At 42.0% G+C, this 14,399-nt stretch overlaps 1 protein-coding gene across 9 annotated transcripts in view; it reads left to right on the forward strand.

Moving 5' to 3' along the window:
* Nucleotides 1-14,399, forward strand: part of LOC110982891 (disheveled-associated activator of morphogenesis 1-A-like) — a 75,633-nt gene that overhangs the window by 23,223 nt on the left and 38,011 nt on the right. The window contains exon 1 of one of the 9 annotated variants that reach the window (XM_022241657.2): nt 2,780-3,153. The exons of 6 other annotated variants lie outside the window; for them this stretch is intronic. The gene's annotated coding sequence lies outside the window, so the exon portion shown is untranslated. Of the gene's footprint in view, nt 1-2,779; nt 3,154-4,520; nt 5,011-8,503; nt 8,523-14,399 lie in introns of those variants that run through there. 2 more of the 9 variants (XM_022241654.2, XM_022241658.2) reach the window with 2 other exon arrangements.

A 14,399-nucleotide genomic window follows, 5' to 3' on the forward strand; every position in this document is an offset into this window, starting at 1 on the left:
CAAAAACTAATTCTGTGTTAGCTTATAGCCCGCAGCGTGTAACAGAGTCTCCAAAGCGGAAGCAAAGTTTGAAGAGATAACTAGGCTGAACATTAAGTCTGATTTAAGGTCGTCACGTCAGTAGAACTCCTTACTCAAAACACCGCAAGGGTCACATGCATGCCGCCCCAGCAGGCAACACTGCCACAGAGCGCGCGCTCAGCAAGCTAGCAGAGGTGCAATACCGAACTCATTGGCCTCGCGGGCTTGACATTTCCGTCCAAAAAGGCGGATCAAGGGTAAGTGGGAACGCGACTTTCGGTTTCGTTGCGGTAAGATAACGATTACACCAACATGCCGGATCAAAATCCACCTTTTCCCAATTCAAGTGGGAACGTGCTGTCAGTGTACCAGATTTGGGTCAAAGTTAATTCGCAAAAGGCTAATTGACATCACTTCCTGCAGATTGTCATGTGTATCAACATTTTCGGCACCCACTTTAATTTCCTTGACGCACATCAGCTGTGCCATATTTCAAAGCATTGAGCATACGGTCGAGGAGATTTCAATCAACCAGCGCAAGTTTATAATAGTTTGCTCACCGCACGCCCATGCACATGGTGGTGTTTACACGTACACAGTTGTCCGCGTAATTTTCCTACCAAAATGGCTGTATGTGAGAGGGGTCTATGTACTGCTTTGAGTTTTTGCATGCAATTAGTAAAACATTTTGGAGGGGAAATTTCCCAAACTTTCCAACAGCGTGACATTGCCAGAAAACGTCAAAAAGCAACTGTGCACCATAAGTTGCATTTATACCTATTTGGTCTCAGACTTTAAATTGAGTTGAATACAAACTTAGAAAATTTCGTGTGTTTTTTGATAACCCCTACATTGTTTTCACATAAGAATTACTTGCGTATATCTTATGACATACATGCACATAATGTAAAGTGCATTTTAGACCTACATGTACTTAAGATGAAATTTCAAATTTCAAGCTGTTCATAGGACTCTTAAAAGGAACTTTTTTGACGGTTTACTAGTGTGCATGTACTGGTGTGCATAATATGCGATTTGTGTCTAGGAGTATGCCATAGAAAAAGTGTAATAAGGCGCCACAGGGCAGGTGACACGAGTTATTTATAACATTTGTTACCTCCGAAACTCAAGGAAAAAAATCTGCATTCCAGTCGTAGGTGATGAATTGGTTATTGGACTGTGAAATTACCTGCTGCAATTGCATGGAAAATGGGCATTCCTGTCTTCTATGAAATCTAACCTACAGATGTGTTTGTTTTTTTGTGAACAGTGAAAATACTGAGGCCGTATTTTTGTCCAGGCCTTGAAATCTGGTATAAAGTGGTTTGAATGGGATATGATTGGGAAAGTGGGGAAATTTGTCCATCCACTCTGTGGACACTCTTTGTTCCTGTGAGCACACATGTACATATATGGGTGCAGTGTGAAAAATACATGTACTGTATGTACCAGAACATCGTATACATGTTATACATGTAGTCAACTGGTCACACACCCCCAGTACAAGTGTCGGTGTGAATTGTGCATGGAACTTTCTGATTACATGTGTAGTATACAATGTACATGTACTGGTACATGTACTTCACACAAACATGCTTCAAACAAATTTGAAATACCATTGTACTGTAGTGATACCATGTACATGGAGATGCGCATCCAGGGTGACCTAGAAATGACAAGCAAAGAATAGATATGTGGGCTAAATAATGACGTACCGGGTACATGTAACATGAATCCACAATGCACCTGACTCTCAATGAGTGCTGTTTCTTTGCAAGTTAGTTCTTTTCTTAACTCCAAGATACATTGTGCATTTATGTTATAAAAAATGTAACCCATCTGTCCTCCCTCCTTTTAGCATTCACTGCAAATGCAGCATCATTCCAGGAGGTTGTTTGATGTCCAAACAAAAAAGGGCATAAATTTCTTTCGGTGGACAAAGTAATGGCCGCCACCCCAAAACAATATGTTGGTGGAGAGCAGAAGCAGGGAGATGGATTTATATGTTTGTCACTGTGAAAGCAAACACAGGATCATGTTCTTTTGAGCAGTGGCCGGTGTGCATGATGTGTCCATTTATTTCCCAGCGGATGTTATGCCGTCAGTTCAGTCACGGCAGGAATGAGTTGACTGCTACGAGTATCTGCTATGAGTATCTGCTTCAACAGGCTTGTGTATTCCATAAGGAGCTGATATGCTCCATGGAACTTGTTTTTCCTTTCAGTGGCGTCTCCATTTTGGGCTCCATCTTGTGCCCATCACCTTCAGTTCCAAATGGTTACTTGTGTTGCCACCCAAATGAAAATGTCCCAAGTTTTGGATTTGAATTTTTAAATTTCTGTAGCAGCAAGATGTGTGAGCCCTACAGTCTCAACTCAGATGATTCAGTTCATTGGGTTGCAGACCAAAGCTGAAGTTGGAGACATAGCTGGGGTTTGTAAATTACCTCTGTTGTCGTTATGGAATCCACATACTGTACCTAGAAAGTGCTTTGCAGTGAGGTATAAGGCAAATCTGTGTTCCCCCGAGACAGGGTCTCGCTTTGGCAACTGTAAACCCCAACTTCCTAGCCTGTTTGCCTTCGCCAGCCTTCAGCATGATCCCTTTCGTGGAATACAATGGCCATGTTCTTTTCTTTGTAATAAAAATGCAACTCGTGAACAGAAGCCCACATTATGTATGACCACAGCTTTGTATATTGTCAGCAGAGCACTTTACATGTACATACTAGTACAATGTACAGTAACTGAAGTCTCCATGGGCCTGTTGGTGGTTCACAGCTGTTGAGAGGGGAAACAAGGAGCTTGCTACATGTCAGCACCATGAGAGAAAAAGTTTATGCACCATGCTCTTGAAGGAGAGACCACTACTACTGTTTTCAATTTCTCCACTATGTACACCCTCTTGGAGTCCTGTTCCAGACATGGACTGCAGCATGGTGTGAATGAAAGTTTTACCTGTGGAGTCCAAGAGACTGGCATTGTGAGTACTTGTGTGGTCATCGACAAGCTGGAGCCTGTTGAGCATCGAAGCTGATAAGACTGTGGGAGCAAAGCCTTCAAGTCTGCTGGACCACAGAGCATGGCTGGACAAAGAGTCCCATGCATCTTGCAAAGTTGCAGTGATACACGTGTAAGAGCTGCTGCAGTTATCTTGTTGTAACAGTTCTCTTGTAGAAATTGGCCCCTACGGTAGTTCATCAGGTTCATTGCACTGCTTAACAGTTACATAGCAGTAAAGTTGTGCTTACCATCGCAGAAAAAAAATTTGCCAAGCATTATTTCATGGCATGGTTGTGCTGACCGTGTCACACGCCCATGGAGATTGCCATCGTTATGTCACTAAGTTAAGCAAACTTACACAATGTAGCCTCTTTAAAAAAGATATTCAAACATGTCTTTTGCTGCTTACCATCTCCGTGAAATATGCAAAGCCAGATCTAAGCGTAAAATCATGTGCTTAGCAGTATCATGGCATTGGGCCTGTTGGGCAGCCACTTGACAGCACAGTAGCCGACATGTTCTTTGTTCATTCCTTAATTTTCATTGGGCATGAAGTTTTAGTACTTAAAGCTTGTACTTCATGTTGTACATGAACATTGACATGTTAGTTTTGTAGTCAAGTCCTTTATCAGTCTGCATGTCGCTTTAAAGTCCATTAGAAGTCATTCAGTCTGAAGCCCATTCACAAGCTTTTCAAATGAACTGTGACAAAAGCATTCTTTTGTCGTTGTTCACCCTGTTACCTATGACTGGTCTTGTGTAGGGATTTGTGATTGGGCTTGTGAAAGGAATTGTGATGGACTCGATTACAACACTCAGGTACTAGTACATGTACATGTACCTCGTTTCTGCAAAGTCCTCTACCACCTCCTGGTGGATTTAGAAAGAGCCCCTACAGTAAATGGTTGTCAACAGTGTGAACCATGCTGTTTTCTTTTGATGTTGGATTTTCACCAGGCTGCCTTTGTGCTGCTCAGTTTCTCAACATGTTGGTTTCCTTTCTTTCTGACCCAGCCATCATACATGTACATGTACTGTAAGCATGCATGTCTTTGCTCCCTTGCAAGTATACATGTACATGTACACGTGTACTGGTCTACATGTAGAGTACATGTACTGTACTATGCTTTGTAGACTCTTATTGGCTATGCATGACTTCATCTGGTGGCATGGCAGCCTGTTACTTGGGTCTGAAGGAGCAACTCTGTAGCTTGCAGGCCTTTACATGGTCTGATCTGCCAGATGCTTGCTTATTTATCAGCCATTGTCAATCCCTGTCCCTCATTGCACAATGCGGCCCTGTTGTGGGGCTAAATCTTTTTTAAGTGTTTTCTTTGGCCCGTCAAGGCTGCAACAAAGCCCTGGTTAAACACTCCAACGGACGCGCTTATGCTGATTAAGCTTTCTGAGGTTGCACACGCACGGAGACCACATCTTGCAACATATTGGTAGCTACGAGGTACAAGTTTATTCATACATGTATAGGAAGTTACTGGTAAATCTGTACCTGCTTGACTTTCAAGCTGATGTCGATTGGTGTTCTTTGTGTTGTCGTTGGCTGTCATGTTTTATTGAACAACCTGAAAATGTCTCCTGCATTGCTCTTGGTACAGTATACTTGGCCTGAAGTGGAGCATGTCCCCACTAACTGATGCTAAGGCTCATCATCCCATCGGCATTGTGTGGCGGAGGAATGCTATGCAGAACTTCCAGGGTCACCCCTGCTGGCTTTTAACTTTTTAAAGGCAGGCTTAGTGGTGCTTGAGCTCCTGTTCCACATGCACATTGGGGGCAGGTGTACTTGTTGGAACTGGATGAATTTTATTGAAACTGGTTACATGTGCATCTGTGTGCACCACTTGGCATCCTGATCGGAATTGTCCCTGGCATCATTAAATTGGAACATTTCGCTGGATTTATTTTGCAAAATTACCAGTACATGTGGCGTGCAGGCAGCAAAAACAAGGTGTTTCAGTCCGAGTATGTCGTAAGTTAACATATTTTTCCATTTTACATGTATCTATTAATGTACCGTTATACTCGGTGAATCTTAAAGTTGCTGCGCATGTCCATACATTGTACGTGCAAGTATTTTGTAGCCGTTGACTATACCATAAATTAATGCCCACATCTGCACAGGTAGAGCAAGGGTGGTTTACAGTTTAACGCCGTACATTAATGATTTAGTCAGAAGAAAAAAATAAACCCACAAGAACAAACCGAAAAGAAGATTGAGAGAATTGTGGTCAGAAGATGCAATGTACACATTGGAAACTGCTGATTCAGTGTCATTTACAGTAACTAGGTATTAATCCTTTGCTGATTGAGGTTGCATGATGTACTGTACAGGCCTAGAGTTTCTGAGGAGGGCATGCTGGCCTACAGTGTACCTGTACATGTAGGCCAAATAGTACAGGTGCATTTCCCTGGCTGTTAATGGGCAGTGAACAATACATCTACTTTACCTTCTGTTTTGTCAGCTTCAGTTACCGGTATGTTTAGGAGGTACATGTACATGAATATCTTTTGTCCGACAGTTACATGTACATGTACCTACCTCCTTAGTACTTCCTGTCCAACAAAGTACATGTACATGTACACTCAAGAATCCTAGAGTGAGTTGACGTACAGGTTGAAATATTATTCTTATTGTGTGACTGGGTTGTGCAAGAAGGTACATGTATAGCAAATGTACATACCAGTATGTGCATATATGGCCCTTACACACATTTACATGTACCGGGTATATACATATGCCTATGTGTGCAGTGTCTTGAATGGCACTTCGGAAATACAGAAAAACATCTGGGTTCGTCTATATTGTACCGGTAAACGTATACCCACCCACCCCAACCCCATTGAATAAGTGCAAATGGAAGTACATGTAAGCAGTACCTCAAGAAAAGTAATGACGCATCCAGTGTATTTGACAAGATTTGCTCCCAGAGACACACGGTTCCCCTGAAAACAAGTAGTGGAGCTACATGTACATGTATGCTTACCACTTACCAGTACATGCATGGTGGATGTACATGTACTTTTGTACAGTTATTAGCTACAGACATCCCTTTCTGTTGCCGTTAAACACTAATGAAAGGCTTTAGATTTTGTACATGTACATGTACATTTCTCCCTTGTGGATATTGATTTTGGAGGCAGTACCTGACCTGATGTCGTAACTACTGGGATTCCATCCTTTGAAACCTTTTTCCTGGGCTGTATTGTTGGGATGGAGTGGAAATCATTTTATTTAAGGCCAATTTTGTATATTACACACGAGAAGTTGAGAACCAGTACCTTATTTACATACACAGTGCATGCATGTATGGTGTGTGATGAAGTTCTACCGAGTTATTTGAAGAGGTTGTCAAGCTTGTCTCTCGTCACACTTGAAATTGGAAATCTTGGACTGCTGGCTTGCAGTTTTTACAGTACCGTAAGTTTGCATCAAACCCTGAAACCTTTTTTGGTACTTGCGTACATGTACGGTACCTGTACTGGTGTACTGTACGTGTGCATTTGTGTGCAGTGTAAAGTGCAGTGTAAAGTGGCGATTAAAAAAACATCCTGAGCTGAACTTTCCCAAAAATGCAGATAAATTTGCTGTCTTCAAGAAAATACATGTATAACAGTACATGTACTGGTATGTACATTACCGTTATTGATGATATGGCATTTAACATGTATATCCAAGCAAGAATTCGGTTGAATCAGAGAGGAAATAGATCAGTGAACTTGCCCTAGGCATGAACCATTCTTGGTGGATGTGCATGTGCAGTACAAAGTTTCTGTGTAATTTTGGAACAAATTCTTAAGGCTTTATTACAGAGGAAGTTTCCTATTAACCACCAGCTCCTGGAAAGCTGATATGGGTACTTCCTGTGATAAGATCACCTGATTAATTGATTCTACATATAGATCCACACAGGTGAATGGGCTGCAGTCTATGACATGGAAAAATTTTTGTTGTCCCTAGCCAGTTCGCGCAACCTCACTACATTATAGTAACTCGGTACTGTTTGTTGTAAAGCTGGTGTGAACCTAAAAGTATCCTGGCCACTAATAATGAGACATGTACATAGTGTACATGTACGTACATGTACATGTGTATGATGTCATGTCTGATGGATGCACCTGTTTTACCCTGTCACTATCACTGTATCAGATTGGTCCCCTTGTGTTGAGGCTGCTGGAAAAACTTGGATCTGGCAGGCCTCATACTGGTACATGTACATGTACTTGCGTGGGATTCAGGAGGGTGTCCAGTGAAAACTGAAGAGGTACATGGGATGAAAGTGACATGAAAGAAAAAAATTTATGTATGTTACACAGTTGATCCACTTGCACATGTAATGATACTAGGTACTGATATTCATTGGAAGTTGGTCAACCAGTGTCAAATGACTCCCTCTTTTGCATAGAATGATGCCCGTAGTTGGTACATGTACTGGTGCAGTGTACATGTATGTACTGTACTTGCGATCATAGTGGCTCAAGAGTTAGGAGCTGGAGGAGACTAGTTTAAGCACCAAACCAATGCATGAAGAAAGACTACACGGCAAACCGCACACATGCACCACACTTGCGCTGGCACGCACAGTCCACGACACACACAGCTCGGTTACTACATGCGCATGCATGGTTAATTCAGGTGTGCGTGCGGTTTGGTGTGTAGTCTTTCTTTGTGCATTGTTTGGTGCTTAAACTAGTCTCTTCTAGCTCCTCGCTCTTGAGCGACTAGGCAACAGCGCCTTGATAAAAGGCTAGCTTTCTGCCATCATTAACTATTGATCACCATGACACTGTGGTTTGTTTTTGCCTGCATCCTGCATGCAATGTATGGCTGTTTTTTAAAAGACAAGTTACTAAAGGCTATGGTTGGCATGACAAAGGGATACTTGTGATCACTCACACTAGTTGGGGTCGTAGTTGGACATGAACAATGGAGCCAGCTCTGGATGCCAGTTTTTGTCAATATGACAGTGCACGATTCTGACCCGCATTTGGCAAATAGGGATAAAGTATACAGTGCAATCGAATGATTGATGTTACCACTGTGGAACTTGAGGGGTGAAGTGCTGTCTGCCTCTCTGGCTGTGGCCACCATGGCATGGGAATGCACAAGGGAAGCGGTTGTGTTGGGAAGTACTGGAATGATGAAGAAAATTGTTTCCTTTTTTTTATTGAACCGCACTTGATATTCCGGTAGGAGCATCTACTTGTACTGTCATAAATATACACACTGTAATCTAATCATGTTGTTTACTACCCCTGGCATTGAAAAAGTGAGTTCTGCTTCATTGGAGCGCTGATAATCAGCACAATAGCAGATAGTGTAATTCCTTTTGGAATGCCTTAAGCTCCTCTTTGAGTTTGGACTCCCATACCAGTAGCCCCTATTGTGTTTTGCCCCATCATAGCGTCACGGTGATTTGCAGTTCTGCTGAGGTAGCGACTGGCATGCCAGTCCCAACCTTGTGTAGAGGAATGTCATGTATGGTAAGTTTTGAACTTGAAAAGTTTGGCAGATCGTACATGCAGGTTTGGAATGTTCCTCATATTTGTGCCAGCAGTACACGTACACTGGGGTGCTTATACCCTGTGCGAGGCACTTGTAATGTACATGTTAGCCCAGATGGACTCCCTGACCGTATTACATTATGGAGGGAGTCCAGGATATGAAGGTGCGAAATCGGGCGAAAAATTTTGTAACTAAAGTTGTCAACACATCTACCTTTTCCAAGGAGCCAATGTCTGTAACTCCTATGCATCCTTATCTCCACAGCTGGTGGGATAAGATATTCGGCACATCACCACCAAAGACAAAAACGGGAAAATAAAGTTGGATGTAACATTAATTCTGGCCATTGTTAAGGACTGTTTTCAGCCGTTCTCCAGTGTAGTTCATATGGTGTGTGCACGCAACTACCTGGTGCATGAGATTCCGAACTGCGTACACCCACATTGAAACTACATGTTCTGACTGGAACCAGCGAAACTAAAGTCTAAAAGAATCCACTGTTTTCGATGCTCACATAAAGCACGTAATGCACAACTTGGTTCTTAGCCACGAGTACCATTGATCTCCATGCTGAGTACACACAACATTGGGCCGGGGTGAGGCTGTGGCGTGCGTTGGTGACAGTTGGCCTAGTTACCTGCATGCAAGCTGAGTCTCCTGCGGCCAGTACGGGAAAGCTAAAGTTCATGATTTGTACAAATCCTGGTCTTTGGTTTAGCATGTATTATGTGTTAAGAGGTGGACTTAAATAGACAGACAAAAGGTGTCCCCAAAGTTTGATAGAAGTTAAGGGACTCCCGGCAGTTCCGTGTCGAGGGAATAGAGTACCACCCAGCAAGGCGTTGGCACATTTCTGTTGCTTAGCGATTTACTCATGTCATTGATTTGTCCCATTTTAAAAGTTTTACCGAATACATTAGACCGAATACAAGAACAAATTAGAACCAATTTTGTGGTCGTTTTGTTTATTTTATACCCTGGACGTCAGTCGTAATGAAATGAAGACAACGTCCAACCTGGGCTAATGTACATGTATGCATTTTCAAAAATACATGTGAGGTTAGTACAAACTTTGTAGCAAAATTTGCTTAACAAGAAATTGTGCTTTTTTTTTAATGGTGTGATACCACACTTGTGTTCAGATTGCATTCAGCTTTGTACATGTACTAGTAAAAAATATTTGATTGTAATCATTTCTTGACTGAGTATGCTAAAGTTAGGGGGGCTATGTTTCACAAGTACCTTATGTCTGTATAGTCCACAGTGGAGGGTGTACCGGTAATAATGAAATTGGCATAGTCAAATTGTCAATTTTCATGTTGTAGTAATGTACATGTAGCACAACCTACATGTCTGCCAAAACATGGAAACACTTGCAGCAAGTGCGTATACCCCTGGGAACAAATTATACCCTTCATCCACCCATTCTCCCTGCTCTGTACCCAGAAGTTTAAGGTTGACTGGTTTGTTTATTTGCTGTCCATGGACTAGTAAGAGTATGATGTATTGTACATGTACAAACATAGAGTAATTTTTTTTTGGAAGTACATGTACATGTACATATATGTACTTTTCAATATGAGCGGGTCTAGCTCCAAAGTGTAGGCCTAACCATGGGTGGTTTGCTAAGAAAATCTGCATGTGGTGAGTGACAGCCCTTATTGGACAAGCCTAAACAATAGCAGCATTAGAGTCTATTATGACAGGAATGGGTTGTCTTGCACACCCCCAGGCAGATGGAGTCTAGAACTAATGATCAGACCATATGGTGTTTGGGGATGGTCTTGTATGTGCATTGTGGGGGAGGGGGGTGTTGTGGGGGTATTTGCTTTAATTGGTTTTACTTGAAATTTTATGCTTAACTTGGGTATTTTTCCCTCATGGTGTTTTTCCCTATACTGTCATGTGTTTAAATGTAAGCTTTCCCAAATGAGAGCTAACAAAAGTACATGTACATGTAATGCCTCATAGTTGATTGCAGGTGGCTTGTTTTGGGGGGTCTTTGGGTACTATTATTCTGTGCATGTTTACAAATGGCTCTCAATTATAGCTGTTCATGTTACCAGCATCAAAACTACATGTAAGTAACTTTGACAAACAGTACATTTAGTTGTGTCTGAAGTAATGACGTGTCCCTGTACTTTATTGGTGTCTCCCACCCACATGCAAAAACAAAACCAGAATGTACAGTACCAAAAGTCATAACTAAATGAAAAATCCATCTCAAAAATGGCTAAGTGATTACTTCCATAGATAAAGCAGGTAACATGCATTTTCATGCGTACAGTGCATGCAGTAAAAAGGTAGTACATGTTCCTGTACCGTACATCTGTGAGCGATCTAAAATTCCTTATAAAAACTAACAGACTCACTTGTATCTTGATACACGAGTGGGCATGTGTACTGTGCATTGAATGTGTTTCCTGTAGCCTTCATTCGTGTCCTTGATTTCAACATGACAATCTTCCTGAGGCCTGCCTCTCCTCCAACTGTCAGTGAAATCTCTCCTTGATGAATCTGAAGTCCTCCTGTGTGACACCCTATGGCATGATAATCACTGGGGATGTCTGTGGCCTACCCTAGCCATGGGGCCACTTGGCTACAAACAAGAGGCTCTCTGTTTAGCAAATATTTAGTGGTCAGGTGTCTGTTTATTTTGCTGATCCTTTGATACTGATGGAATAAATCAGCCTGAGGAGGTTTGCGGTGGTAATGACCAAGAAGCCTACATGTAGATGTAGGTAGAAAGTACAAGCATGGTACAAGGGTACTTTTTCCTGTCTGCTGTAAAATTTCAGGTCCAACTTTCAGCTGATGCACATGTACCGGTAGGTGCAGGCCTTCAGCCAGCTGTCATTGTGTGACATGAGTTTATCACCTGCCACATGCAGCCATGCACCTGTCCTTTGAAAAAATAAATGGGAATACTAATTGTTCAGTGTTTAACCTTGGAGCTCTATATATTTTACCTGTGTACACTGTGAATTTCAATCACACCTCCACAGGATGTGTGTACCATGTCCAACCTCTATAATGATGGCTGGTAGTCACCAAATCCATTTGAAATTTACAACTCTTAAAAAGGGGGAACTTTATTTTTGTACATATATTTTGCTGATTTTCCTGTGGCTTTCTTAGTGTGAAGTGAACACACTTACTTGGTAACAATTCAAGGGGATTACGGCTTTTATGTTGAAACATTACAGGGAACAGGGGACCAAACACATTTGTCCCCACAATACAGTTCCAGCTTTCCCAACAAAAGACATTGTTCCTAAGGCCTACTCTCTGCAATTTCTTTTTAGTAATACCAACAGTATGAATTATGTGTTTTGTTGACTTTGCTGTGTCACTAATTATTTGTGATTTTTGTGGACTTAGGAATAAGCTGTAAACGAACAAAGTGTTGATTGTACTCATGTGGACTGGTTCCTTTAGAGAATACTTGTACATGTATCATGCAGTGCGTAGGGTGCCTCTCTTCCTTCATCATATGCACGGACGAAAGAACGTGCAGGCCCACTCTGTGTGTACTTCTTGGTGTTTGTGCCGGGTGTCCTTTTGTGGAAAGCGGCTTTCTCATTCAAAAAGGTCCTTCACACCTTGTTTGCCTCATGTTATTCCCCCATTATTATTTCCACACTACCTTCACTGGAAGGAGGCTGAAGACTTTGACGCATTTCCCTTTTGGACCAGGTGCCTTTGATTTCACGCTGCAGTGAGCCCGGCCAGAGGACGGTCGGTGCTGGAAAAAATATGTTGGCGTCTATATCTTACCGCAGATGTGTTTATTGGAAATGATACAGCAGCATCAGTTGTGGTGTATGTTTGTCTTTCAGCTTTGGTATTAATGACTAACTGCTATTTTTCTCCTTGGGGGGTTGCAGGAGATTGTACAAGTACATGTACAGTGTCCTTGTAGCCCACTGGGGAGTCTTTCTGGCCTTGGTTCTGTGTTTGAGATGCAGTATACACAAGTTTATAGAAATACTGTACCACACATAGTGTACAAATTATATACATGTGATTTGAATGGGGCAGTTTGTGCACTTCTGGATGCAATGTACATGTACATGAACCGTGCTGGTACTATACTACATGTACTAGTACATGTATGAACATGTATGGATTCAATATTCTTGCTTGTGACACAGTGATTAAATCAAAATGCGATACATACTGTACAGTACATTGCACATTCAAGTACTGGTACATGTAGGTGCTTTGCTGTGCATGGACATGCTCTCAAACTGCAATGCATCTGCAAATATACATCGTACATGTGTGTAATTGACTACATCAGGTCCTTTAGAGGGACCTGATCAGCAGGTGTTTGAGATTATGGTTTGGTAGCTGCTGTATTGTACCACATTAACTCACAAGCTGGCAGAGGTCTTTCATGCTTTCTTCATTGCCACTGGTAAAGTTTGCCCAGACTTCCTGGTCTCACTGCTTAGAAATGTTCTTCCGGTGACAAGGACATATCATAATATTACCTGACCACACTGAAGTGCATGCTTGAAATGTTTGGGATCAAGCGATTACAACCACAGGACTTTGCTTTTGTGTTGGATCCCATGGCAGGGATTGAATTGTGGTTTTGAGTGACACTGGCTAATGGCATGTTGTGGTGCTGTTATACTTACTGGAGTACCTGCATGTACACTGTACACTCCAAGTGGTAACCTTGACCTACATGTATATGTAGTAAAGCCTAATGGCTGTCAATTTCCAGGGTCAATTTCACAACACCTGTTTCTTTTTTCAGTCAAGCTTAGCTTTGAATTGTATGGGCTATTAAATAACACTGTAAATTGCATTGTTTACACACATACTGCACAAATGGGTACATGTATTTTATCAATAGTACACACATGTATGGGTACATGTACATACATAGTATGTACATTAATGCTGTATAATATGCATACATGTACATCATTTTTTAACATGTAGGCCTACATGTACATATACCCACGCATATTACTACATGTAAGAGCATACATGTGAACACATAATTTAAATTTTGAGTTACCGGTATAGACAAATCGGATGAGATGCCATGCCAAGGGGCCAGGTGCACTCATGCAGCTGTCTCAACCTGATCGCGCATGCGCACTTCGGCAATTGACTACTGCCTGTTGGTCAAGGAGGAATTTCACATGCGCACACCGCATGGCCCCGTAGTAATGGCTTCTAATTTTGGTCGTCAGATTTGTCTGTAGTGTTTTGGAATGAACAAGAAGGCACTTCAATGCTAGGCTTCATGTACACGTACGTGTACTTACCGGGTGCATGGACATGTATGCAGTATAGCTGAGCATCCTCATCAAACAGTGTGAACATGGTGCATGAATGTCACTAAGAACACGACTACCTGCGTAATAGCCCACTCTAAAAATGGTTTTGTGACTCAAGTGTTGACCAGGGGTAGCCTGTCTACTCTGAAATCAGTTGAGCTAAGGTACCAGTAGGGTTCACTGTACAGTACCAAAAACCTGTAGGACTCGATGGTGGATGACATGAACTTAAATGTACTGGGTACCGGTATTTTTTTAATATCACTTAAAAGACAATGTATTCACAATGCTTGCTGGTAGTCGGTATCAAAGTTGCATGTACATGCACTGTTCCTACATGTACTTGTAGTCATTAACCCTCCTTTGGTTTTACAACACAAATATGCACGAGCGCCCACAGTCACTGGTGAGCATGTGTTTTCTATATGGAACACAAACATGCACAGGTTCAGTGTGTACGCAGTAAGTTGTCAGCACAAAATGACCCAGGGTCTTTTGTGCAGTCCTCTTCACTGCATTTGGTTTACTGCACAATTATGCACATGAAACAGTGAA

The sequence above is a fragment of the Acanthaster planci genome, linkage group LG01 (genome assembly GCF_054643075.1).
Source record: "Acanthaster planci isolate LZ-2023a linkage group LG01, COTS_SCS, whole genome shotgun sequence".
NCBI classification, from domain to species: domain Eukaryota; kingdom Metazoa; phylum Echinodermata; class Asteroidea; order Valvatida; family Acanthasteridae; genus Acanthaster; species Acanthaster planci.